Consider the following 26,501-nt stretch of genomic DNA (forward strand, 5'->3'; position numbering starts at 1 on the left):
TCACCTCCACAAAAGGTTTGCATTAAAATATATATATTTGTTGGGTATCAGGTTCCAACATATACACTTTTATATTTTTGATGTTATAGGGAAAAGTTTCCTCAGAAATACCAACTGGCTTTCCCCTAAAATGTAGCTCATTTTTTTCTATATCATAGCCCTACAGGATGCAGAAGCCTGAATTTAGCTTAATGAGCATGCTAGGAAAGTAAAATCCATGACTCATGTACCACAAGTGTTTATTCTCCTTACTATACTGCTGCAGGTTGGTGTTATTACTCCCTTATTCAGAAAACGGCTCAGAGATAACCATACTATCAGCATGTTAATTCTTATATAGATATTTGCTATATAACCTTGTTCTTTAGGGCATATTACACTCCAGATAGGCATAAGAACAGTACTCCTTATGGAGGTGCGCTTGTCAGAAATGGATAGCCTTCAGATAATTCCCAGATGCTCAGGCAGCACTCCCAACAAAAAGAACGTAGAACAAGTCCTGCAGAAGACAAGAGAACAGTAGAGGCGCCAAATAACAGCAACGCGTTGCTCAGCTTTAACCGAGCCGTTTCATCAGCCTGATGAAACGGCTTGGTTAAAGCTGAGAAACGCGTTGCTGTTGTTTTTATTTATTTTAATAAATTTAACTATTTTTATACACCCTACTCTTGCTTCTGTGGTGAACATCATCATATGCCTTAACACTGTTTTTTGGAGTACACCTTATTGCTAATATCAGCCGTATTGGATTTCGAGTGGCCAACTATTGGATTGGACTGGATCAGATGAGCCCCCTTTGTGACGCAAGCACTGACGGAGGAGCAATCCAGCGTGTCTGTCGGGCGACTCTCAAATGGTCCTGATCTGCTGTGTTTGGCACTCCGGTCTGTGCCGCCCTGTATGTGAGTAGATATACCCATATGGGGGGTGGGTATATATATATATATATATATATAATCATCTCTATCGACCAAACGATACTGCTCTATGTTAGCACCTCTCCTGTTCTCTTGTCTTCTGCAGGACTTGTTCTTCATATTACACTCCACCTATATCCATGGTGGTACTTAAAGGGACATGAAACCCAAACATTTTCTTTCATTATTATGATAGAGAATACAATTTTAAACAACTTTCAAATTTACTTCTATTATCTCATTTGTTTCATTCTCTTGGTATCAGTTGACAAAGGAGCAGCAATGCACTGCTGGTTTCTACCTGAACACATGGGTGAGCCAATGACAATCGGTATATATATATATATGCAGTCACCAATCAGCAGCTAGAAGCTAGGTTCTTTGCTGCACCTAAGCTTACCTAGATAAACCTTTTAGCTATAAGAAGTAAGGATAAGAAGTGAATGAAGGAAAATTAAATAATAGAAGTAAATTGGAAAGTTGTTTAAAATTGTATTCTCTATCTGAATTATGAAAGAAAAAAATTGGGTTTCATGTCCCTTTAAGTTATTTATGCATCTGATGCTTATAATATACAACACTACAACACTACAAAACACACTTCTACCATATATTACTATTCCATGCTCTGGAGTGGCTTTTTACAATTATAGTTTACTTCAATTGATGCTAGTTATTATGTATATATATATATGTGTGTATGTGTGTGCAAACACTCATGATAAACTCTTTTTGCTTGCACTTAACTGTTAGTGGGGCTCATATTCTGGATCCATATCGGCATGGTTTTGATCATCAGGACCTTTCTGAGAATAGTCGGTATAGTTACCAAGGTCGTCTTTTTTGAGAAAATCTAAAACATCTCCTCTTTATTAGTAAACAATTTAATAAATCACACCAACTGTTTTCATAGCATTTCATTTGATTATTGCAAAAGTGGCTCTAAAGCTGGAAATCAGTAAAAGTACATTCTATTTAACTGTTCTGCAGTAATAAGTCATTATTTAGCAAACAGTGCTTTAAGCAAGAAATCTATTTTCTTTTATTTTTAAATTTTGCCTGCACTAACTTACCAACCTTCTTTGATTTTAAGGTAATATGGATTTACTTTATTAAATGCCTGGTACCAAGCTTATAGGAGATGTCTGGTAGATGGATTTCAGAAACAGGATGAGGTCATCACCAGATAAGCAGAATCAAGTGTCAGCACCCAGAAGAATAGTCAGTGACCAGTCTAAAATTTAAAACAGAGTATTCATCAGGGACCAAATGTCACAGCAGAAGGGGTAAGCAAAAGAACAGTCAAAAGTTTTTTTTTTTTTTTTTGGTAAATCATTTTTATTGGTGTTTTAAACAAACGAACCAAACAATACAGAAAACACTACAATAACGTGTCTGTTACAGCAGTTTTGTTTCAGTAAACGAAATTGTCACGAGTTTGTTTTTTGTCCTTTTGGAGTTGAGGTCCTCCCATTGCCATCCAGGAAATTAAAAGTAAGCTAAGAGGAAAAAAAATAATACAGTATAAAGCAAAACATTTCCTTCTATCTTGCCACAATGGTTTGTCTCAGGTCTGAGCCATAAACACAGGTTTGGTGGAGTCCCAAAGGAATTTAATGTCTAAAAAAGTGTCAAGTCTTTGGGTTTTGAAGAAGCCGTATTCTTCTAGTACTAATGTGTCGTCAGTGTGGGCTAATATTTCCTTCCATGTGGGGGCTGCTGAGCTCTTCCACTTTCTAGCAATTAGTGTTTTAGCTGAATTGATGATGAATTGTAATAGACGCTGGCGTAAATAGTCTACTTTCTTAGGCAACAGATTCAGTATTGCTATGGTAGGAGTGAGTTGAAAGGGGGAGTTAAGAATAATTTGTATCAGGGATTCTACGTGAAGCCAAAAGGGGCGTATAACGGGACAGTCCCACCACATGTGTAGCATTGTTCCTTTTTGCTCACAACCCCTCCAGCATTTGTCTGAGGTGGTGGGGTATATACTTTTTAACCTAGTGGGTGTCAGGTACCATCTTGATAAAACTCTATAATTCAGTTCTATCATCTTTGTTGAGGTAGATGATATTTTGATGTAGCGGAAGATGTGTTTCCATGTCTGCCTGTCTAATTCAGTTTTCAGTTCTAAATGCCATTTGTTCGTAAAAGTCGGTAAGTCTGTTTTGTGTTGAGCCAGTAAGAGGGACTTGGCTAGTGATAGAGGGTGTCTAAGTGTATTATGAGTCATGCAGCTTGTTTCAAAGGGTGTTAATGGTCTAGTCCAGTCCGGACTGTGTTCAGATGTGTCCAGTAGGTGTGTTAGTTGTTTGTGTTTAAGCCAACTAGAAAATGCCCCGTTCAGATATTGTTGTAGGTCTTGGCGCGATTTCACTCTTTTGCCCGTCAACAGTTTATGTAGAGGAATTGTGTATCCTACTTCTAGGTGTAATGATGTGGGCTTTGTGAAATCTAAACCTCCTAGAAACTTAGCATTTGGAGACATAGGCGACATAGGGGATCTATAGGTGGAAATGTGAGGATGGGTTTTAATGATTCTGTTCCAGTTTTCAAAAAGACTACTGTAGAGGGGGTATATGCTTTTTGTGTCACTTCTATAGGATGGAGGTAGCCAACACAGGGTTCCAGCGTTCGGGATTTGTAAAATATGTGAATCTATAGTCACCCATGCTTTTGTCATAGAGTTCCTGTGCCAGTCGAGTATTCTCTGGAGACTAATTGCCTTATAGTAGACGTCTAGACAGGGGAGTCCCAATCCACCCTCTCCCTGTTGCCTGTACAGTGTTGTTTTGCTAACTCTTGGTCTAACCGAGCCCCATACATATTTGTTTAGGATGGTCTGGAGTCTACAAAGGAACGGAGTGGGAATCTTAATAGGAACTGCCTGCATGATGTATAGGATTCTGGGTAACGTGGTCATCTTTAGCGTCTGGATTCTGCCCCACCAGGAGAAGGGTTTTTTGGACCACAAATTTAGTTCTGTTTGTGTTGACTTGAGTAAGTTTGAATAATTAAGTTGGAAAAATAGTCTGTGGTTTGGAGTAAGATGGATTCCTAGGTATTTTAATGCAGCGGTTTGTAATTTATAGGGAGTCCGGCTTACAAGTATATCTAGCTCAGCTTTAGGGAGATTAATATTCATCAATTCAAATTTGGTGTAGTTTACAGAAAAGTAGGAAAGGTCTCCAAACTTTTTAAATTCGCGTGTGACTGCTTCCAGAGAGGTAAGTGGAGAGGCGAGAGACAAGAGGACATCGTCTGCATAAAGTGACACTTTGTAATTGTTGCCCCCTAAAGGTATCCCTACTATTTGCTCGTTTTCTCTAATACGTGCTGCCAACATTTCAATGCTGAGGACAAACAATATGGGGGAAAGAGGGCAACCCTGTCTTGTCCCATTACTTATGTTAAGGGTATCTGAAAGGAGGCCGTTTATCCTGACTTTTGCAGTTGGTGAGAGGTACAGTGCCCCAATTCTATTGATTATTGTGGTCCCAAACCCGAATTTTTGCAATGTGGAGAAAAGAAAATCCCAATTTAGGCGGTCAAAAGCCTTTTCGGCATCTGTGGATAGGAAGACCGTTTTAATGTTGTTGGCTTTAGCGTATTCCATCAGCTGGAGTGCCCTGATAGTATTGTCCCTTGCCTCTCTCCCCCCCACAAACCCCGTCTGGTCAGCGTGTATGAGTGTTGGTAAGATCGGGTTTATGCGTGATGCTATAATTTTGGCTAGGATTTTAAGATCAGTATTTAAAAGCGAAATGGGCCTAAAATTCGGTGGGGAATCCTGGTCTTTTCCTGCTTTAGGGATTACTGATATATGTGCTTCTTTCATTAGCATTGGAAGATGTCCTTCCTCATCTAAAGTGTGAAACAGGGACAAGAGGGGTGCGACTAGTAGATCTTTAAATGTTTTATAATATTTATTTGTAAGGCCGTCCGGACCAGGGCTTTTCCCTGCTGGTAGGTCTGATATGGCTTTCAGAATTTCATGTGCAGTAATTGGTGAATCTAGGCTCTGCTTTTGTTCTTCGGAGAGCGAGGGGACTGATATCGAATCTAAGTAGGCTATTATATCTTGCTTATTCGGGGGAGGTGTAGAAGTCGATAAGTTATAAATATGTTCATAGTATTTCCTAAAAGTTTCAGCAATATTTGGGCTATCATGGATTATACGTCCATCTGTATCTTTAATAGAATATATATGGTTCGTTGAAGCTTTCTTACGTAGGGCTCTAGCTAACAAGGGGCCAGATCTATTGCCTCCGTAAAAATATACTTTTTTAAGGGCGAGGGCTCTTTTATGGGCAGCTCTTTGTAAATAGTTGTTGACTGCACTCCTAGCAGCCGTTAGGTTATCTAGCGTTGTGTCGCTGCCGGGGTTAAGTTTATGCGCGCTCTCTGCAAGTTGCAAATGTCGAGTGAGGTTAGTGTATTCTGAGTTTTGGGCCCTTCTTTTCCTGGCGCTGAGCTGTATAAAGCTGCCCCTAACCACTGCTTTATGGGCTTCCCATAACGTGCTAATGTTGTCTACAGAATTAGTATTGTGTTCAAAATATTCTTCTATTGTTTGTTTAAGTTTTGTGACTAAATCTGGATCATGTAATAATGAGTCATCTAGCCTCCATACAGTGTGCCGTAAAGGTTTATTTATCCAGTCTAGTTCTAGACTAATCGTCGAATGATCTGTCCATGCAGCCGTATAGAATTCTGTATGTGATGCTAATGTCATGGTATTATGATCTACTAGAAAATAGTCTATCCTTGAAAAGGATCTCTGTGTATGTGAGTAATGTGTGAATTCTTTTTTCTGTGGATGTTGCAATCTCCAGATATCAACTAAGGTGTTTTCTCGTAGGCAGTCGGTAATACTTTGAGGGTTGTAGTTACTACAGGTCTTTTTGTTGGAGGAACTATCCATCTTTAGGTTTAGTAACACGTTTAAGTCACCCCCTACCACCACCGCACCTGATTGTAGTTCTAAGATTTTATTGCTGGCTCTTCTTAGGAATTTAAGCTGGCCTGTGTTAGGGGCATACAAGCATGCAAGGGTTACCTGCGTGTTGAAGAGAAGTCCTGTAAGGATTAGGATTCTCCCCTCTTCTTCAAATTTATTATTAAGTTGGAAATGAGTATTTTTATGGAATAGAATGCCTACCCCTGATACTTTCTTTAGGGGATGGGAGTTAAAAAACCCTACAGGGTAATCTGGGGACGAAAATCTTGGTGGGTCTCGCCCCAAAAAATGGGTCTCCTGAACGAAGACTATGTCTCCTTCATGCTTCCTAAAGTGGTTTAAGGCAATTGACCTCTTAGTGGGTGAGTTAAGGCCCCTACAATTTTGTGATAGGAATTTAAGTTGGTGTAAGGGCATGTTTAATGTTGGTAAGTGATGTAGTGTTGAAGAGGTGCTTGGGATGGAATAAAGGGTACCTTATATAATAGCAGAGTAGTCCTGTTGACGGGATAAGGTGGTCAGGAGCGTCATGAGAGGGCATGTGGGTTATATCGTGAGGTGAAGAGTTCTTTTGAACCCTATCAGTGTTATTCTTTCTGTGTACATGGCAGACCCGGACTGAGCGGCATAAGCTAACTTCTGTGTCTGTGATGACAAAAATCATTATTGTACATGCAGTAACAAACATAATAGACAAAACAATGACTAACAAGAAATAAGAAACAAGAAACAAACATTGAGCCAGGCTGTAGAGCGCCCTGGCTGTATGGGGGAAAATGAACATGAAACCGAAAACAGTTTAGCTAGGGAGTGTTTGAAACATTCATATAATAGATGGTATGGCCTATTCTCTGTACATTTACCCTAGGGTATACTATATTTCTTCATATAGTAGCTATGTAAACCTCCTAATGGGGTAAATAAAGGGTATTTATTCAACTAATCAACCTGTAAATATTATAGCCAATTAAAACTATAATTGGTAATAACTTCAATATAACCTGTGAGGTCACACTAAAGTCAATCAAAAAATTGTCTCATAGAGCTCTAAAAGTACTCTCCAGTATGTTGCTTGTACTCCTTCAAGTGTCCTTCATGGAAGAGGAAGAAGGTGTGGGTGGAATTCTCTGTCTCTTTCTGTTAACCCTCTGCCATTGTGAGCATTGGGGTTGAGGTGGGTGGGAATCATCCATGTGTGGTGGATTCTTGTCATTGCATCTTGGCATATTAGGGGTTGGGATGCGTAGAGCTGTGCAAAACTCCTCCAAATCTCCTGGATCTTTATATGTGATTATTTTGTTGTCTTTATTAACTCTAATACTAAATGGGTAACCCCACCGGTATTGGATGGCGTGGTCACGTAAATGTTCTGTTAAGTATTTTGCCTCTTCTGTTGGCAAGGGTAACCGGGCTTAAGTCTGCATATATCTGAATCTGCTTCCCCTCAAAAGTGATAGGGGAGATTTTCCTGGCTGCTTGGGCTATCAGCTCCTTGTCCTGGTATTTGTGGAATTTTAAAACAATGTCTCTGGGAGGCTCCGAATCTTTTGGTCTAGGCCTCAAGGCCCTGTGGGCCCTATCTAATTGAAGAGGTAAGGAAGTGGAGTCGTTTGTCAGGAATTTGAACAAATTCTGCAGGTATTGAGGTATATGCTCTCCTGTAATGCTCTCTGGCACTCCTCTGATTCGCAGATTTTGCCTCCTTCCTCTGTTATCCAAGTCTTCAAGCTGGCTTTTAAGCTGTTGTAGTTGGATGTCATGAATGGAGAGGCATCGGGAGTGTTCATCTATAGTGTTATTAGTGTCATTAGCCTGCTCCTCTAAGTATTCCATTCTTTCTCCAAGCTCTGCTATTTCTTTTTTGACTTCTGCAAGTCCGTCCTTTAGAATTTTCCCCACATGTTGAATCAGTGCGGTGAAGTCTTCCTTAGTTGGTAAAGAATTGATATCTGCTTTAGTGAGTGGAGCATTATGGCTATCCGGAATCTCAGCAGAGTCTACATTTGTGGTGGAATCTTGCTCAGAATCTGTGTCTGGGCCTTGTGATGGGCTTAGCGCCTTAAAATAAGTGTTAAGTTTGGACACCGTGTTAGAAGGAGTTTTCGGCATTTTATCCCCTTTTACTTGTCTTCTGGCTGCCATGTGGGCTGATTTCTGAAGCTGTAAGGTATAGTTAAAGGAGATTAGATGGTTGTGGTGTGTGGGCAAGGTACGTAATGTAATACCAGCAGTACTGCACGCGGGGTTATTGGCGTTTTGGCCTTTAGGCTCAACAGAATGTGAAGTTCGTTAGAAGAGCTTGTAAGTCGCAAGCTCAGTTAGCCCTCACTAGTAATGTGGCTAGCAGATGTTATGATGCTTTATTTTTAGGCAAATGTGCATATGCGGTTATGCTCCTCTGTTGTTCGTGCGCCCTGCGCACTTCTTATAGTGAGGCCTGCAGTGGTGGCTTATTTGTTGCCGTATGCTTTTCTGGGTATCTCAGCGTCTAAGTAGTATGTTATGTTCGGTGCGGTGAGTGCTTAATTACCTCAATGAGGGTCTCATCTACAGCGATCCGCCCGGTAGTCTTTGTTTTAAGGCCCAGACCGGCTGATGTCGGTACTTTCCGTTGGTTTCTGTGAGCTTGAACTTAGGGCCGATGCTGAGTCCCAAATATCGCTTAAATTGTGCCACTGGCAGACGTGCTGTGTAACGGAGCAGGTTTGAGTATGTTTCTCTTAGCTTGGCATACTTTATAGGTGCTCCCTAGCTTCACTTAACACGGAGCTCAGTTTAGTTGCGACCGTCCATGTCGGCAGTCGGCTCCGCCCCTCGTCAAAAGTTTTTTTTACAGAAGTAAACAACCGCTATATCAGTCCACAATTCAGGGAACAGGCAACCAGGATGTACAAAACCAGGAAAACAGATCAAGGACAAAAACTCCTAAGCTCCATAAGAATAAACAAGCACTGACTGCCATTAGCAGGACTTCCCTCATAGGTCTTGTCCCCAAAACAACTGCAGTGGTTACAAATAGTGCCACTCTTAGCACAGGTAACATAGTTGACAATGTTATTTGAAGCAGTCTGCAGGTTAGTGCACCACTCAGAATTTTCTTCATTCAATTAGATGCCTATTTCATACTTTGCAAGCAGCCCTTACAGCGTCCTTCACAACTTTGAATTGTTATGTTGTCTACAAACTTCAGATTAGCATGGCCCCTACCACACTAAGGACCTAGGAGTCTGACATAGGTACATTTGCCTGGCAAATTTGTTAGATTAAAATGTGATTTTTGCATTGATTTGGCTTGTACTGTAATTATTTTATCTATTTATTTAGCATTTTGTCTATTGATAAATTGATTGTTAGTAAAATATGAGTAATATAGCACTAATCAGTAATGTAACATTAAAACACTCACTGTTGATGAATGTTCCTGCTTTGTTATAAAAAATACTTATTGAATAATATTACACATAAAATAAAAGTTTTTTTGAAATGCACACAAGTGCTATTATAATACAATTAGAAACATGTAGTCATATATATCTGTACTGTTCATGTTATAAATGACTGTGACATCCATGTGTTACATCACTTTAGGTACGGGGCATTTGAAATGTTTGTTTTCTCTATATGTAGGATATATGTAGGATATTTAAATAAAGAAAATTACTGCAAATTTGGGCCTAAATCTTAATTGAAAAGTTGTTTAAAATGATATGTCTTATCTGAATCATAAAAGAAACAAAATGTGGGTTTTATGTCCCTTTAAACCCCATGTAGGTAATTTAGTTGACATATTAATACATTACAACACACTTTCTATGATCTTAATTCAACTGTCCAGACATAACATCTTCTGGATTTTCCAGACTTTCCAAATGTATGTCTAAGAAAATTGGGGAGTACCTACGGGCTACTGTATGTTTGACAGTCAGCTTATCATTTCTAAAATTTAAAAAAGTTAAATTTCTGAGCTATGAAAAAAAATATCCCTATTAATGAGACAATGCCTATTTTGTGGACTTGGTTTTAAAATTGATATCTATATGTCTGTCTGTCTATTAAAATATTTATAAAATTATATAGCGAAGATAATAAATGTAATTACATATAGCATATCATTATATACACTTTTCATTCTGTGATTTTTCTACCCCTCTTTATTATTTATAAAGTTTAGTCAATTTAAATCTACCAATTAATGATACTCTGCAACTAATACACATAGAAACATTTATATCCATCTTAATTAATAAAGGAAACAATATACATTTGAATGTAAAGCCATGGTAATGGTGATGCCTGAGGGACTCCACAATTTATAGCTTTATGTTGCCCATGCTGTCTGTCTGAGTTTGGTCAGACAACAAGGAAGATATACAATTGTATGTAAAGCCACATTCTCAGATATGCCCTTTACTAGCTTAATGATCATGGATCATTTCAAGGGTAGCTAATAGTTCCAGAAAAATTTGAATCACATTAATTTAAAATACTTAAAATAGACTTTTTTAATGCAAAATAATTGTATACTTGTTTTATTGATGCTCATTGCTTAAAACAATTAATTTTGTGTATTATGTCCACTTAATTATAATTTGCTACTGAATACTGTATATCAGACTGTTAAAACCATTTGAGTCATTCAATTTTCTAAATATAGTAACGTAGTAATTTTTATTCTAAAAGATGACTAAATGCATTATCTAGATAGCATTTTAATTCTTAAATGTTGTAAAAAGTTCAAATTGTCATGATGTAAGTTAAATATATATTTTTTTATAAATATAAAGTAAAAAACAAATAAAAAATTACCATGCTGATATCTCATTCAGAAAACAATGTAATGCAGAGAGAGAAACTCATGTTTCACCAATCTTTAGATTTAGGGGCCGATTTATCATCGGTCTGTCCAACATGATCCACTTAGCGGATCATGTCCGACAAACATTGATAAATGCCGACAGCATATGCTGTCAGCATTTATCATTGCACAAGCAGTTCTGGTGAACTGCTTTTGCAATGCCGCCCCCTGCAGATTTGCGGTCAATTGGCTGCTAGCTGGGGGTGTCAATCAGCCTGATCGTATGAGATTGGGCGGATTGATGTCTGCAGCCTCAGAGCAGGCAGACCAGTTAAGGAGCAGCGATCTTAAGACCGCTGCTTCATACCTGCTGTTTCCGGCGAGCCTGAAGGCTCGCGCGGAAACAGGGGCATCAGGGGACTATTCGGCCATTGATAGAATCTATTACATTTAATGTGATTTGTTTTTATAATTAAATATATTTACAGTCATTACATTGTTCCAGTTAGATCACAGATGTAGAACATCTGGAGTGGATGTTACATATGTATGTGATTGTCTGAATGCTTCTTGTGAGTCCTCTAAATACATTATGGAACCTTGGGGCCCATTGATGACATACAGCACCTGCTTTCATTGTCTTGAAAGATAAAGTTACATCCAAATGACAATCTGTTGTCACTCAGTATTGCAGGAGAATGAACAGAAATTTAATTTTAAATAATCATTATTTCATTTGTTTCATATTTTTATAGTTTTGAGCCGCTTGTGTTTTAAATGGTGCCTTGTGATTTAGGGAAGCAAATAGATCAAAAAGTAATACTGAAATGCATAGTTACATTTATATTCTACTTATATTTTCAAGCGTCAATTTTGTTTAAAATATATATATATATATATATATATATATATACACACACACAAACAAAAAGGTATCAGCGCACATCCATTTTCAAAAGCACAATAAATACAGATACAAAATTTGTTTTTTTTAGCACACCTTACAAAAAGTTAATATATACAACTTTAGGAGTGCTGCCAATATGACCCAGTAATTACACAAACAAAAAGGTATCAGCGCACATCCATTTCTCCAACATTGGTGTGTCCGGTCCACGGCGTCATCCATAACTTGTGGGAATATTCTCTTCCCCAACAGGAAATGGCAAAGAGCACAGCAAAAGCTGTCCATATAGTCCCTCCTAGACTCCGCCCACCCCAGTCATTCTCTTTGCCTGCTGAACAAGCAGCATCTCCACGGAGATGGTAAAGAGTATGTGGTGTTTAGTTGTAGTTTTTTATTCTACTATCAAGAGTTTGTTATTTTAAAATAGTGCTGGTATGTACTATTTACTCTGAAACAGAAACAAGATGAAGAGTTCTGTTTGTGAGAGGAATATGATTTTAGCAGCAGTAACTAAAATCGTTTGCTGTTTCCACATAGGACTGTTGAGATGAGATAACTTCAGTTGGGGGAAACAGTTGGCAGACTTTTCTGCTTAAGGTATGACTAGCCATATTTCTAACAAGACTGTGTAATGCTGGAAGGCTGTCATTTTCCCCATCATGGGGACTGGTAAGCCATTTTCTTAGTCTCAAACAGAATAAAGGGCTTAATATGGGCTATAAAACTGGTAGACACTTTTATGGGCTAGATCGATTGCTTTATTTGGGCATTTTATACAGCTTGAAGTTGAAATTCAAACTTTATAACTTTGGGGAACGTTTTTTTTTTTACGTCAGGCACTGGTTTAGACACCTTCCCAGTCAGGAAGGGCCTTCTATGTAGTAGGCAGAGCCTCATTTTCGCGCCATTACTGCGCAGTTACTTTTGAGAGCAGGACATGCAGCTGCATGTGTGTGGGTCTGGAAGTGGTTGAAAAGGTTCCTAAAAGGCTTCATTTGATATCGTATACCCCCCTGGGTTTGGTAAAGTCGCAGCAAAGGCTGTAGCTGGGACTGTAGAGGGGTTAAAACTGTAAACGTCTCCGGTTTCGACATTTTAAGGGTTAAAGGTCTGAAATTGGGGTGCAATGCTTTGAATGCTTTAAGACACTGTGGTGAAAATTTGGTTAAAATTGAACAATTCCTTCATAGTTTTTCACATATTCAGTAAAAAAGTGTGCCCTGTTTAAAATTTAAAGAGACAGTAACGGTTTTGTTTTAAAACGGTTTTTGTATTTTATTGACAAGTTTAAGCCTGTTTAACATGTCTGTGCCTTCAGATAAACTATGTTCTGTATGTATGGAAGCCAATGTGTCTCCCCCTTCAAAATTGTGTGATAATTGTGCCATAGCGTCCAAACAAAGTAAGGACAGTACTGCCACAGATAGTAAAGTTGCCCAAGATGATTCATCAGATGAAGGGAGTAGACATAGTTCTACATCATCTCCTTCTGTGTCTACACCAGTTTTGCCCACGCAGGAGGCCCCTAGTACTTCTAGCGCGCCAATGCTTGTTACTATGCAAAAATTGACGGCAGTAATGGATAACTCCATAGCAAATATTGTATCCAAAATGCCTGCATTTCAGAGAAAGCGCGATTGCTCTGTTTTAAACACTGTAGAGCAGGAGGGCGCTGATGATAATTGCTCTGTCATACCCTCACACCAATCTGAAGTGGCCATGAGGGAGGTTTTGTCAGATGGGGAAATTTCTGATTCAGGTAGAATTTCTCAACAGGCAGAACCTGATGTTTTGACATTTAAATTTAAATTAGAGCATCTCCGCGCACTGCTTAAGGAGGTGCTATCTACTCTGGATGATTGTGACAACCTGGTCATTCCAGAAAAATTGTGCAAGATGGACAAGTTCCTAGAGGTTCCGGTGCACCCCGACGCTTTTCCTATACCCAAGTGGGTGGCGAACATAGTGAATAAGGAGTGGGAGAAGCCCGGCATACCTTTTGTCCCCCCTCCTATATTTAAGAAATTATTTCCTATGGTCGACCCCAGAAAGGACTTATGGCAGACAGTCCCTAAGGTCGAGGGGGCAGTTTCTACACTAGCTAAGCGCACTACTATTCCTATCGAGGATAATTGTGCTTTCAAAGATCCTATGGATAAAAAATTGGAGGGTTTGCTTAAAAAGATTTTTGTACAGCAAGGTTACCTCCTGCAACCTATTTCGTGCATTATTCCTGTCACTACAGCAGCGTGGTTCTGGTTCGAGGAACTAGAAAAGTCGCTCGGTAGAGAGACTCCATATGAGGAGGTTATGGACAGAATTCACGCACTTAAGTTAGCTAATTCCTTTATTTTAGATGCCGCTTTGCAGTTAGCTAGATTAGGGGCGAAAAATTCAGGGTTCGCAATTGTGGCGCGCAGAGTGCTTTGGCTAAAGTCTTGGTCAGCGGATGTATCTTCCAAGACAAAGTTGCTTAATATCCCTTTCAAGGGTAAAACCCTTTTTGGGCCAGAATTGAAAGAGATTATCTCAGACATCACTGGGGTAAGGGCCACGCCCTCCCACAAGATAGGCCTTTCAAGGCCAAGTAAAAAAGTCAAAGGATAAATCCTTATGGAGGTGCGCACAGATGACGGCCAGAATACAAATCGAGAACCAGTCTCGGAAGAGGCAGAAATACCAGCAACAAGCGACCGGATCTGACGGCAGCACTCTTGGGAAGAGAATGAAAGCGAAAATCTGTAGGAGCAGAAAAAAGAGAGGCGCCTTATGGGACAGTATCGTGATGTCACAATGGGGACAGGATTGGATGAACAGCACACACAGATGGCAAGGTACTCACAAGTGAGATGGCATAAGCATATGCCAGACTAGACAGGACGGAACCTTAGTCGTCCGCCAGACGGTCCAATGGGAGAATGGCTCCGGCACTCCAGTGGTCCAATCCGTGGCAGCGGGAAATCACAACGTCAGAGACCCACAGCGTCTGTGGGAGGACCAATGACTTGGGGTCCTTGAATACTTTCAAAAGTTCTTCTATCGATGTAACTGGCTCGGATAGGATCAGGAGGATATCATCAGAATGTATGTAAGCCAAGATCCGGTTTTGGTTATTCACACAACTTTCTCTAGTCTTGCACAACTCAGTCAGCCGTCCTTTCAAGGCCAAGAATAAGTCTAATTTTCGTTCCTTTCGCAATTTCAGGAACGGACCGGCCTCCAACTCTGCAGCCTCTAGACAAAAGGGTAATGCTTCGCAAACCAAACCAGCTTGGAAACCGATGCAAGGCTGGAACAAGGGTAAGCAGGCCAAGAAGCCTGCTGCTGCTACCAAAACAGCATGAAGGAGTAGCCCCCGATCCGGGACCGGATCTAGTAGGGGCAGACTCTCTCTCTTCGCTCAGGCTTGGGCAAGAGATGTTCAGGATCCCTGGGCACTAGAAATAGTCTCTCAGGGTTATCTTCTGGAATTCAAGGAACTACCCCCAAGGGGAAGGTTCCACATGTCTCACTTATCTTCAAGCCAAATAAAGAGACAGGCATTCTTACATTGTGTAGAAGACCTGTTAAAAATGGGAGTGATACACCCAGTTCCATCTGTGGAACTAGGAATGGGGTTTTACTCAAATCTGTTTGTAGTTCCCAAAAAAGAGGGAACTTTCAGACCAATTCTGGATTTAAAGATTCTAAACAAATTTCTCAGAGTGCCATCGTTCAAAATGGAAACTATTCGAACAATTTTACCTTCAATCCAGGAGGGTCAATTTATGACTACCGTGGATCTAAAGGATGCGTATCTACATATTCCTATCCACAAAGATCATCATCAGTTCCTAAGGTTCGCCTTTCTGGACAAACATTACCAGTTTGTGGCTCTCCCATTCGGGCTAGCCACTGCTCCAAGGATTTTCACAAAGGTACTCGGGTCCCTTCTAGCGGTTCTAAGACCAAGGGGCATTGCAGTGGCACCTTACTTGGACGACATTCTGATACAAGCGTCGTCTCTTTTAAAGGCTCACACAGACATCGTTCTGGCCTTTCTCAGATCTCACGGGTGGAAGGTGAACATAGAAAAGAGTTCCCTGTCTCCGTCGACAAGAGTTCCTTTCTTGGGGACAATAATAAATTCTTTAGAAATGAAGATTTTCCTGACAGATGTCAGAAAGTCAAAACTTCTAAACGCTTGTCAAGTTCTTCACTCTGTTCCACGACCTTCCATAGCTCAGTGCATGGAAGTAGTAGGGTTGATGGTTGCAGCAATGGACATAGTTCGTTTTGCGTGAATTCATCTAAGACCATTACAACTGTGCATGCTGAAACAGTGGAATGGGGACTATACAGACTTGTCTCCAGTGATTCAAGTAGATCAGAAGACCAGAGACTCACTCCGTTGGTGGCTAACCCAGGATCACCTGTCCCAGGGAATGAGCTTCCGCAGACCAGAGTGGGTCATCGTCACGACCGACGCCAGTCTAGTGGGCTGGGGCGCGGTCTGGGACTCCCTGAAAGCTCAGGGTCTATGGTCTCGGGAAGAGTCTCTTCTCCCGATAAACATTCTGGAACTGAGAGCGATATTCAATACTCTCAGGGCTTGGCCTCAACTAGCAAAGGCCAGATTCATAAGATTCCAATCAGACAACATGACGACTGTTGCTTACATCAACCATCAGGGGGGAACAAGGAGTTCCCTGGCGATGAGAGAAGTGACCAAAATCAGAAAATGGGCGGAGGATCACTCCTGCCACCTATCTGCGATCCACATCCCAGGAGTGGAAAACTGGGAGGCGGATTATCTGAGTCGTCAGACATTCCATCCGGGGGAGTGGGAACTCCACCCGGAGATATTTGCCCAGTTGACTCAATTATGGGGCATTCCAGACATGGATCTGATGGCGTCTCGTCAGAACTTCAAGGTTCCTTGCTACGGGTCCAGATCCAGGGATCCCAAGGCGACTCTAGTGGATGCATTAGTAGCGCCTTGGGCCTTCAACCTAGCTTATGTGTTTCCACCATTTCCTCTCATTCCCAGGCTGGTAGCCAGGATCAAACAGGAGAGGGCCTCTGTGATCTTGATAGCTCCTGCGTGGCCACGCAGGACTTGGTATGCAGACCTGGTGAATATGTCATCGGATCCACCATGGAAGCTACCTTTGAGACAGGATCTTCTAGTACAGGGTCTATTCGAACATCCAAATCTAGTTTCCCTCCAGCTGACGGCTTGGAAATTGAACGCTTGATTTTATCTAAGCGTGGGTTTTCAGATTCTGTGATAGATACTCTGGTACAAGCCAGAAAACCTGTAACTAGAAAAATTTACCATAAAATATGGAAGAGATATATCTGTTGGTGTGAATCCAAGGGATTCTCATGGAGTAAGATCAAAATTCCTAGGATCCTTTCTTTTCTTCAAGAAGGTTTGGATAAGGGATTATCAGCGAGTTCTCTAAAGGGACAGATTTCTGCTTTATATGTCTTGTTACACAAACGACTGGCAGCTGTGCCAGATGTTCAAGCTTTTGTTCTGGCTTTGGTCAGGATCAAGCCTGTTTACAGACCTTTGACTCCTCCCTGGAGTCTGAATTTAGTTCTTTCAGTTCTTCAAGGGGTTCCGTTTGAACCTCTACATTCCATAGATATCAAGATGTTATCTTGGAAAGTTCTGTTTTTGGTTGCTATTTCTTCTGCTAGAAGAGTTTCTGAGTTATCTGCTCTGCAGTGTAATCCGCCCTATCTGGTGTTCCATTCAGATAAGGTCGTGTTGCGTACTAAACCTGGTTTCCTTCCAAAGGTTGTTTCCAACAAGAATATTAACCAGGAAATAGTTGTGCCTTTTTTGTGTCCGAATCCAGTTTCAAAGAAGGAACGTTTGTTACACAATTTAGATGTAGCTCGTGCTTTAAAGTTCTATTTAGAAGCAACAAAGGATTTCAGACAAATGTCTTCTCTGTTTGTCGTTTATTCTGGCAAGAGGAGAGGTCAAAAAGCTACTGCTACCTCTCTTTCCTTTTGGCTGAAAAGCATCATCCGATTGGCTTATGAGACTGCCGGACGGCAGCCTCCTGAACGCATCACAGCTCCCTCTACTAGGGCTGTGGCTTCCACATGGGCCTTCAAGAACAAGGCTTCTGTTGATCAGATATGTAAGGCAGCGACTTGGTCTTCCCTGCACACTTTTGCCAAATTCTACAAATTTGATACTTTTGCTTCTTCGGAGGCTATTTTTGGGAGAAAGGTTTTGCAAGCCGTGGTGCCTTCCGTTTAGGTAACCTGATTGGCTCCCTCCCTTCATCCGTGTCCTAAAGCTTTATTATTGCTTCCCACAAGTTATGGATGACGCCGTGGACCGGACACACCAATGTTGGAGAAAACAGAATTTATGCTTACCTGATAAATTACTTTCTCCAACGGTGTGTCCGGTCCACGACCCGCCCTGATTTTTTAATCAGGTTTGATGAATTTCTTTCTTTAACTACAGTCACCATGGCACCCTATGGTTTCTCCTGTTTTTCTCCTGTCCGTCGGTCGAATGACTGGGGTGGGCGGAGTCTAGGAGGGACTATATGGACAGCTTTTGCTGTGCTCTTTGCCATTTCCTGTTGGGGAAGAGAATATTCCCACAAGTTATGGATGACGCCGTGGACCGGACACACCGTTGGAGAAAGTAATTTATCAGGTAAACATAAATTCTGTTTTTCAAAACCACAACATATTTTTTGAACTGCTGCAAAAAAATGCCTGCAAACAACATCAAGAGACAACTATTCTTTTTAAATAAAATTGGGATCTTAGTCACACAATATGGCCATATTTTGCTTAGCCAGTCACCACTTACAAGGTGCCCCAATATAGACTGGTCCTAACACTACAGTTCTTTTTGCCACAGAGGGCTGAATCATTCCTGATTTTACTCTTCATATTATAATGAGACTCCCTAGCTTAATATTCACAACTCCATTACACTGTCATGAGCACACCTGAGCTTGGGTGGGGTGCTTAAACCAATGGGAGATGGTCAGTCACCCTGATTATTTTTAAATATAGATACAACATTTGTTTTTTTAGCACTCTCCCATCCCACTACCGCCCTATTTCCATACTACCTCTTGCCTCTAAGCTTCTTGAAAAGCTAGTATATGCACGTCTATCCCATTTCCTTACATTAAACTCCCTCCTTGACCCACTGCAATCTGGATTTTACCCCCTTCACTCAACAGAGACGGCAATTATTAAGGTACAGCAACCTACTTACAGCAAAATCAAAAGGCCACTTATCTCTACTTATCCTCCTTGATCTGTCTGCAGCCTTTGATACTTTCAACCACCCTCTTTTGCTCCATACCCTCCAATCCTTCGGCATCTGGGACACAGCTCTCTCTTGGTTCTCTTCCTACCTGTCTAAAAGTACATTTAGTGTAGCCTTCTCTGGGGTATCCTCTGCCCCGTTACCTCTTTCTGTTGGGGTACCACAAGGCTCTGTCCTTGGTCCCCTTCTCTTCTAAATCTACAAATCCTCAATAGGTTTCTTAATAAAGTCCCACGGGTTTCATTATCATTTGTATGCCAACGATACCCAAATCTACATCTCTGCACCAGACCTATCTCCTTCCTTGCTAATCGGTGTCACTAACTGTTTCTCTCTCATATCTCATCTTGGATGTCCTCTCACTACCTCAAGCTAAATCTCTCCAAAACTGAGCTCCTTATTTCCCCCCTTTCATCCAAAATCTCCACCCCCCATGTCTCTATAACTGTTGACAACTCCATCACTATCCCAACCTCACATGCCCGATGTCTTGGGGTCACAAATGACTCAGATCTTTCTTTCACTCCTCACATTCAGTCCTTGGCTAAAGCCTGCTGCTTCCACCTTAAAAACATCGCTAAAATTAGACATTTTCTTACACAAGACACAACAAAGATTTTAATTCACTCTCTCATCCTTTCCTGCCTTGACTACTGCAACTCTATTATCTCTGGTCTCCCTAGCTGCTGCCTAGCTCCTTTACAATCCTTAATGAATGCCTCTGCCAGGCTCATCTTCCTTGCACGTCACTCTTCATCTGCCACACCTCTCTACCAATCCCTTCACTGGCTTCCTCTTGTCTCCAGGATTAAACACAAAATTCGCACTCTGACACACAAATTCCTCAATTGCACTGCTCCCCCCTACATCTCAGACCTTGTCTCCAGATACTCTCCCTCCCATCCCCTTCGCTCCCCTCATGATCTCTTACTCTCCCCCTCTCTTGTTACCTCCTCACATTCCCATCTAGAAAATTTATCAAGACTGGCTCCCATCTTATGGAACTCTCTGCCTCGCTCCACAAGAATCTCCCCTAGTTTTAAAAGCTTCAAGTGCTCCCTGAAGACTCTACTATTCAGGGACACTTACAACCTACACTAACCTTCCTATCTCCTCTGCTATCCCCTAAAACCCCATAGCATGTAAGCCTATGAGCCCAGCTGTTTGTAGTTCACCTTCATAAGAGCCGACTACAACAGTGCAACTCTCGGCAGGACCCTCTCACCCCATTTAATCCCTGTAATTGTTTTTTTATATACCACCTATGTTCATAGCGCTGCAGAACCTGTTGGAGCTCTACAAATACCTGATAATAATAATACATTAGAAATTAAAATCCCCACTTTGCTGACATGCTATTTTCAGGGTATTTCTTACTTCTCTTGAATTTTTTTTTCCATTAAGAAATGTCATCTTGTATGCCAGCCCATTTTATAGCACCTGTGAAGGGGTGGTTTTCCAAACTAGATTGTAATCAGGAGGGGTCACACAGGTACAGAGAGAAAACTAGCCCAGCAATTAAAATATCCATTGATTGCAAATAAATACATATGATACCCTGATTACATGTTATATTTGCAATTATGCCTGCTCAAAATAATAATACATTTACACTATATATGTATAGTGGTATAAATAAACACAGAGATAGGAAAGACAACATTGTTTACAAACAAAAAAAAGGAATTTAGGGACATGTAAATATGTTTGCAAAATATTTCTGACATAATATACACACACATATATACAGATATATGTACAAATTCTAGAATTAATAATCATTGTTAAAGAAAAAATATGAGATAAAAGCATATCATGACTTCTAGAAATACAAATACACATTAATTTATGTGAAAATATCATATAACAGATTATGTTGTATAACAAATACATATAAAAATAACTTTCTATGAGATATTGTTTGTTGAGGTATAAATATAGCTATTTCTTGGACATTAACAGATGAGAAATAAAAGATTAGCTTTAGAGAAATGTACTTGTTCATGGAAAGTTATGAAATGGTATAAATAAAGTTGGGAAAAACCCGAATAACCGCAACATCGATAACTGTTAGTTAAAAACAGTCTGATACTCTTCACACCGTACTTGATGCGTGTGTTTTTGATGGCTTTTTTTTTATAAATAAGGGGATCGTATTCAGAAATGTGTCAGCAACGTTGCGATGCTTTGATAAATTGACCCCTAAATCTGAATTGCAATAATGTATTTGGCAGATATTTATTATTAAACTACTAGAATAGGTGAAAATTCAAGTAAATTTATTAAACTATTTTAAAAATAAATTTCATGTTCATAAATGCCAATTTTTTCAGTTATTTTTATAACCAGAGATACAGTCCAATCAACAACAAAAAATATTGTAATATTATAGCATTGAGATAGTCTTAATGTGACTTTTGCAAAGAGTAATTTTTTATTTTTTATTTGTGAGTTATAAATATTAAGACTAACCAATTTACATTTTTTCTGAACATTTTCACTTAAAAAAATATTACAAAGACGTTTTGCCCACTTTTGCCCACACATTATCTTTGAACATGTGTTGGCTGAAAATGTTGTACTTTCAGAAGAAACCTATGCACAGAAATTGTCAAAAAAGGGAGTGTAGAAAATGGAAAAATAGAAGATCTAAAAATGATTTTGTATTTTAGATTATATGAATGGCCTAAGTATAAACAAATCTTTATGAACAGCATTTGAATTGAGAGCACAATTGTTAATATCTTTTAACAGTGTTATAGAATTCAAAATGGATCAAAAGGATCTACACTTCCACTTTTTACAGGAATTGGAAAGCCTACAATTTTCACAAAAGGGGACAAAATAAATATTGAAAGGGTATTGCAATTTTTTATAACATAATTAAATATTTTACAGTAGCATCTTATTTAATGTCCCTTAAGCCTTAGTTTTGTCACTCTAGTCCTGTCCCCTGCCTCCAACTTTCATGCCTGCTTCCTTATGAAATAATCGGTCTGTTTATTATTCACTAACTAAGATGCAATCATAGATAAAAAGTGATATTTTTTCAAAAATAGATTGTGTTCATAAAACATAAAATGATAAATAAATTGTATGTAAACAACATCTTCAAAACACACACAATGTTCGATTATCACTGAATCTGGGCTTAAATGTCCTTAGGAACAAGAAACACCTTGTATTTACAAGATTTTTCTGAAGTTTTCAAAAAGATTAACATATCACAAAAGTCTTAAATATACTAGAACCAATTAATACTGTGTTTGCTTCAATCGTCTTTCAATTCTCAAACTCCCTATTCACTTTCCTTAGATGAAGGAGCCAATCTGGACTTGAGTCTGGAGATGTCAAGGCTTGCCACTGTCATTGTATTAACAAATCCTCCATTATTTGGCTTCACCATAGCTAAAATAACAAACTGTATATTAGAAAGATAGATATGGAAGGCATAGGCTTATAAAGCCTGCCATGCACTTTTTCAGTTTTCAGGACTAGATAATCCACAGTTGTCAGATTTACATTACAGGAAATGGTGGTAAAAAAAAACAACAAAAGTATATTGCAAAATTGTGTTACTGTGCATTTTATATTACAATCGTAAAATGTTTACTGTCCTTTTAAAAATGGTGAGTGGTGACCCTTGGAACAGTTTTGCAGCAAGTAGACTCAACCCAAATATACAAATTTTTAACACATTGATTTTATGACAATATATTTCATGCTACTGAAATTTTTTTGAACTACTCTATGAACAAAAGGAACGTCCTATGTTAAGTCTTCTAAGATATTGTATTTTCATAAAACATCAATAGATGTTAAGTTACAAATGACTCATATGAGCGTAATCATAAGACTTATAAACTTAAAAACTAAAGATAATATTCACGATTTCAATGTAATTAGCTAGTCACATGTACAAAAAGTATTTCGGGAGCTTATAAGCCAACTCATTTTGGCCTAATTAAGAGTAAATAGCCTCCAAATGTTATTTTATCTTGAAATCTTTTTTATTAAATTTTGTATAGTATTACAAAATACAAGATATAAACAAACTTATTAATTCAATGTCATTTCTTTCATGTAAATCATATGTTTCACAAATGTTATGGTTTTCTTTGAAGTATGAAATAAAACAAATGTATGTAGTTTTACATTTTACATTTAGATCTTTAGAATCCGATTAGTTAAAAAAAATAAACAGTTAAAGGGAAACTGAACCCAATTTTTTTCTTTTGTGATTCAGATAGAGCATGACATTTTAAGCAACTTTCTAATGTACTCCTATTATCAAATTGTCTTCATTCTCTTGGTATCTTTATTTGAAATGCAAGAATGGAAGTTTAGATGCCGGCCCTTTTTTGGTGAACAACCTGGTTTGTCCTTGCTGATTGGTGAATAAATGTATCCACCAATAAAAAAAAAAATGCTGTCCAGAGTCCTCAACCAAAAAAAAAGCTTATATGTCTTATTTTTCAAATAAAGATAGCAAGAGAATAAAGAAAAATTGATAATAGGAGTAAATTAGAAAGTTGCTTAAAATTGCATGCTCTATCTGAATCATGAAAGCAAAAATTTGTGTTCAGTGTCCCTTTAAATAGAAACAATCTTGTCATCTTTGATAATAAAAAACATGACCACAAGACATGACACTTCATACTAGGTTTAGATGAAAAGACGCCTGGAGATAACCTTTTGTTCTATCCAGTGTGAATACTTTAACATAACAAAAACAGAGATTAATATTTTTATAATATTAAACAGAAACATTGATTTCAAGACAAGAACCATAGGGTCCAATAAGATTGTGTTAAATAACTTAAAGGGACAGTTTACTCAAAAATGTTCTCCCATTTTATTTGTTCCCAATTATCCACTTTACCTGCTGGAGTGTTTTAAATTTTCCATTATTCTCTCCAAGTAATGGCCTTTAGTTTACAGACAGATATAAGATAAAGAAGCATGTATATGTACACAATGTGATAAAGTAATGAGATCTGATTATACCTACAAGCTCAACCCATTTCATTAGGTTGTGGCTTCAAAACACAAACAAATAAAATATTTTTTTATATACACAAATAAACTTTAAAAAGCAAATTCTCATACATTTTATACTCTGCAGTTGATAAAAAATAAGTTGGAAGCACATTAAGGGAAAAAATATTTTACAGTATACTGTCCCTTTAATTACAAACATTTAAATAAAGTTTACCAATTCTATATTGCTATATGTTCATGTTAGATGTGTGAGATATGCATTTGGCACCTCATTGGACTATAAATATTGAAAAAAATACCCAGTAATAGAATGTTGGTTAAGATGGGTAGGTTTTTTCCTCTCCATCAGCTAAGCACTTAACATGACATGGATTTTGCTATGCTACCCCATAGAAGTCTGTTATGTGAAGAATTTAACTTAGCTACGTTATCCACTTTGCATAAGATAGAACAAACTAGAATATAGATAATAGAGGGATGAAAAATAACTTTGGTCTTGTAATATGAGCATAAAAATAAAAGTGGTATGGATTGCATTTAAACCTCCTAAGCCTTAGCCTAGTCTTTAATCTGGTTATATCATCACTATAATGTGAATGAAACTTTCTGGGCCACAAACATGTAGCTACCTACACATCCCCCAGTACAGTTTTGTATTGTTTATACTGGGGAGCTAAACATACACAATAAAGATTGTAAAATGACAAAGAGTGTATTGTAAAGTTTCCTCACATGACCACAAAAGAAAGCAATCCTAGGCCTTGTCTTAAATGGGCATTTAGCGTTTTTTTTGGGGGGGGGTTTTGGGGGGGGAGTTGTATTTAGAAAGGGGATTTTATTATGTTTTACAATTTTTGTTAATTGAAAGACAGATGTTATTGTTATGAAACACATTTTGTGTTCTTATTCATGTTGGGCATGTCCACCAACAGAGTTGTTATTGTTCCATAACAGCCAGTGAGCTTCTGACCTAACTACCAGCTGTGCCATTTCTGTTATATTGAAAATCAAAATAAACAGCTTTACCCTAAAGCTTTTATTGCAAAAATATTTTAACTATTGCTCTTTCATTTAGACAGAATTTTGTTGAGTTTAATGTCCCCTTAGCTGCCTTTTAAGAAACTGGTTGTGTTACTGTAACATATGTTTTCAAAGATTAATATATTGAAGACCTTAGGGCCTTTTCTAGTTCTAACACCTAAAACAACTATAGTTATAAGGTCCCTGAAATAGAAAGAGTAAATAAAGTGTACTGTAGGTAATGATAGAAAACAACTATGTTTAGAAAAGTCAGAACATTGAAGAAACTGTGGATTAGAAGCACTGCAATCTGTAGATACAGTTTGTAAATAAATCTGCCAAAAATTCTGCATTGGCTTAAAATGTATTTAAAAGCTGTGCTGTGCTGTTCTGCTCTACTAATAAGATTATTATCTTTCAGGGCATACATTATTTCACCAACTTCAATTAAACACTTAAATGCCTTGCAAATCTCTAACCAGTAAGTTATGGGCAAGACGCATATTTGAGCTATATTTATTTAAATGTTAAAAAAAAATCCTTACCTTCATTTTCATTGCTTTAATCAAAGCTACCTTTGACACAGATAAAATACCTGGTTCTCTGTCACCAAAATAGTATAGTAATACTTTATTCTAATTAGTAATTGTTTCTACGCTTTTATTGTGTCAATTGATCATATCCAAAACAGAAAACAGGGGTTTGATTCAATGACTTCTCTATACATCCTTGATTATTAGTCAAAAAAGTAGGGCATCATTCCTCTTTAAATATATATGCCTGATTTATCTAAAAACATACTAATTTGCTTAAAAAAACACCTGCTACCCCTACATATAGGCATGCTAAAAAGACCTATAAAAGCCATTTCTTTTATGTACCTTCTGTTCCATAAACATTGAGTAGAATCATGCTAGGAAATGCAAACTTCTGCTGAAACAGGAAGGTGTCATAAAATGCAAAAAGTGTTTGTTACATTAATTCAGACATTCTTATTTTTTTTTATTAAATAAAAGCAAAATTAAATAAATTGAAACATTGATTAGAAGTCAATAAGTAAAATGCGAAATTAGCTTGGTATGTAAGTCCTACAAAACTGTGGCCTAGATTACGAGTTGTGCGTTAGGGTTAAAAAGCAGCGTTAAGAGGTCCTAACGCTGCTTTTTAACGCCCTCTGGTATTACGAGTCTTGCAGGTACAGGTGTACCTCTCACTTTTTTGGCCAAACTCGGAAATACCGCAAATCCACTTACATCAATTGCGTATCCTCTTTTTTCAATGGGACTTGCATAGCGCCGGTATTACGAGTCTGACCAAAAGTGAGCGAAAGACCCTCTGCTGTCAAGACTGGTACCGCATTTTAAAGTCAGTAGTTAAGAGTTTTACACTACAATGCCGTAGCATAAAACTCTTAACTAAAGTGCTAAAAAGTACACTAACACCCACAAACTACCTATTAACCCCAAAACCGAGGTCCCCCCACATCGCAAACACTAAAATACATTTTTTAACCCCTAATCTGCCGAACCGGACATCGCCGCCACTATAATAAACATATGAACCCCTAAACCGCCGCACTCCTGCATCACAAACACTAG

At 38.6% G+C, this 26,501-nt stretch overlaps 1 protein-coding gene across 1 annotated transcript in view; it reads left to right on the forward strand.

Moving 5' to 3' along the window:
* LOC128664462 (follistatin-related protein 4-like) overlaps positions 1–26,501 on the forward strand; it is a 1,075,469-nt gene that overhangs the window by 137,819 nt on the left and 911,149 nt on the right. The window lies entirely within an intron of this gene.

The sequence above is a fragment of the Bombina bombina genome, chromosome 6, assembly GCF_027579735.1.
Source record: "Bombina bombina isolate aBomBom1 chromosome 6, aBomBom1.pri, whole genome shotgun sequence".
Lineage (NCBI taxonomy): Eukaryota > Metazoa > Chordata > Amphibia > Anura > Bombinatoridae > Bombina > Bombina bombina.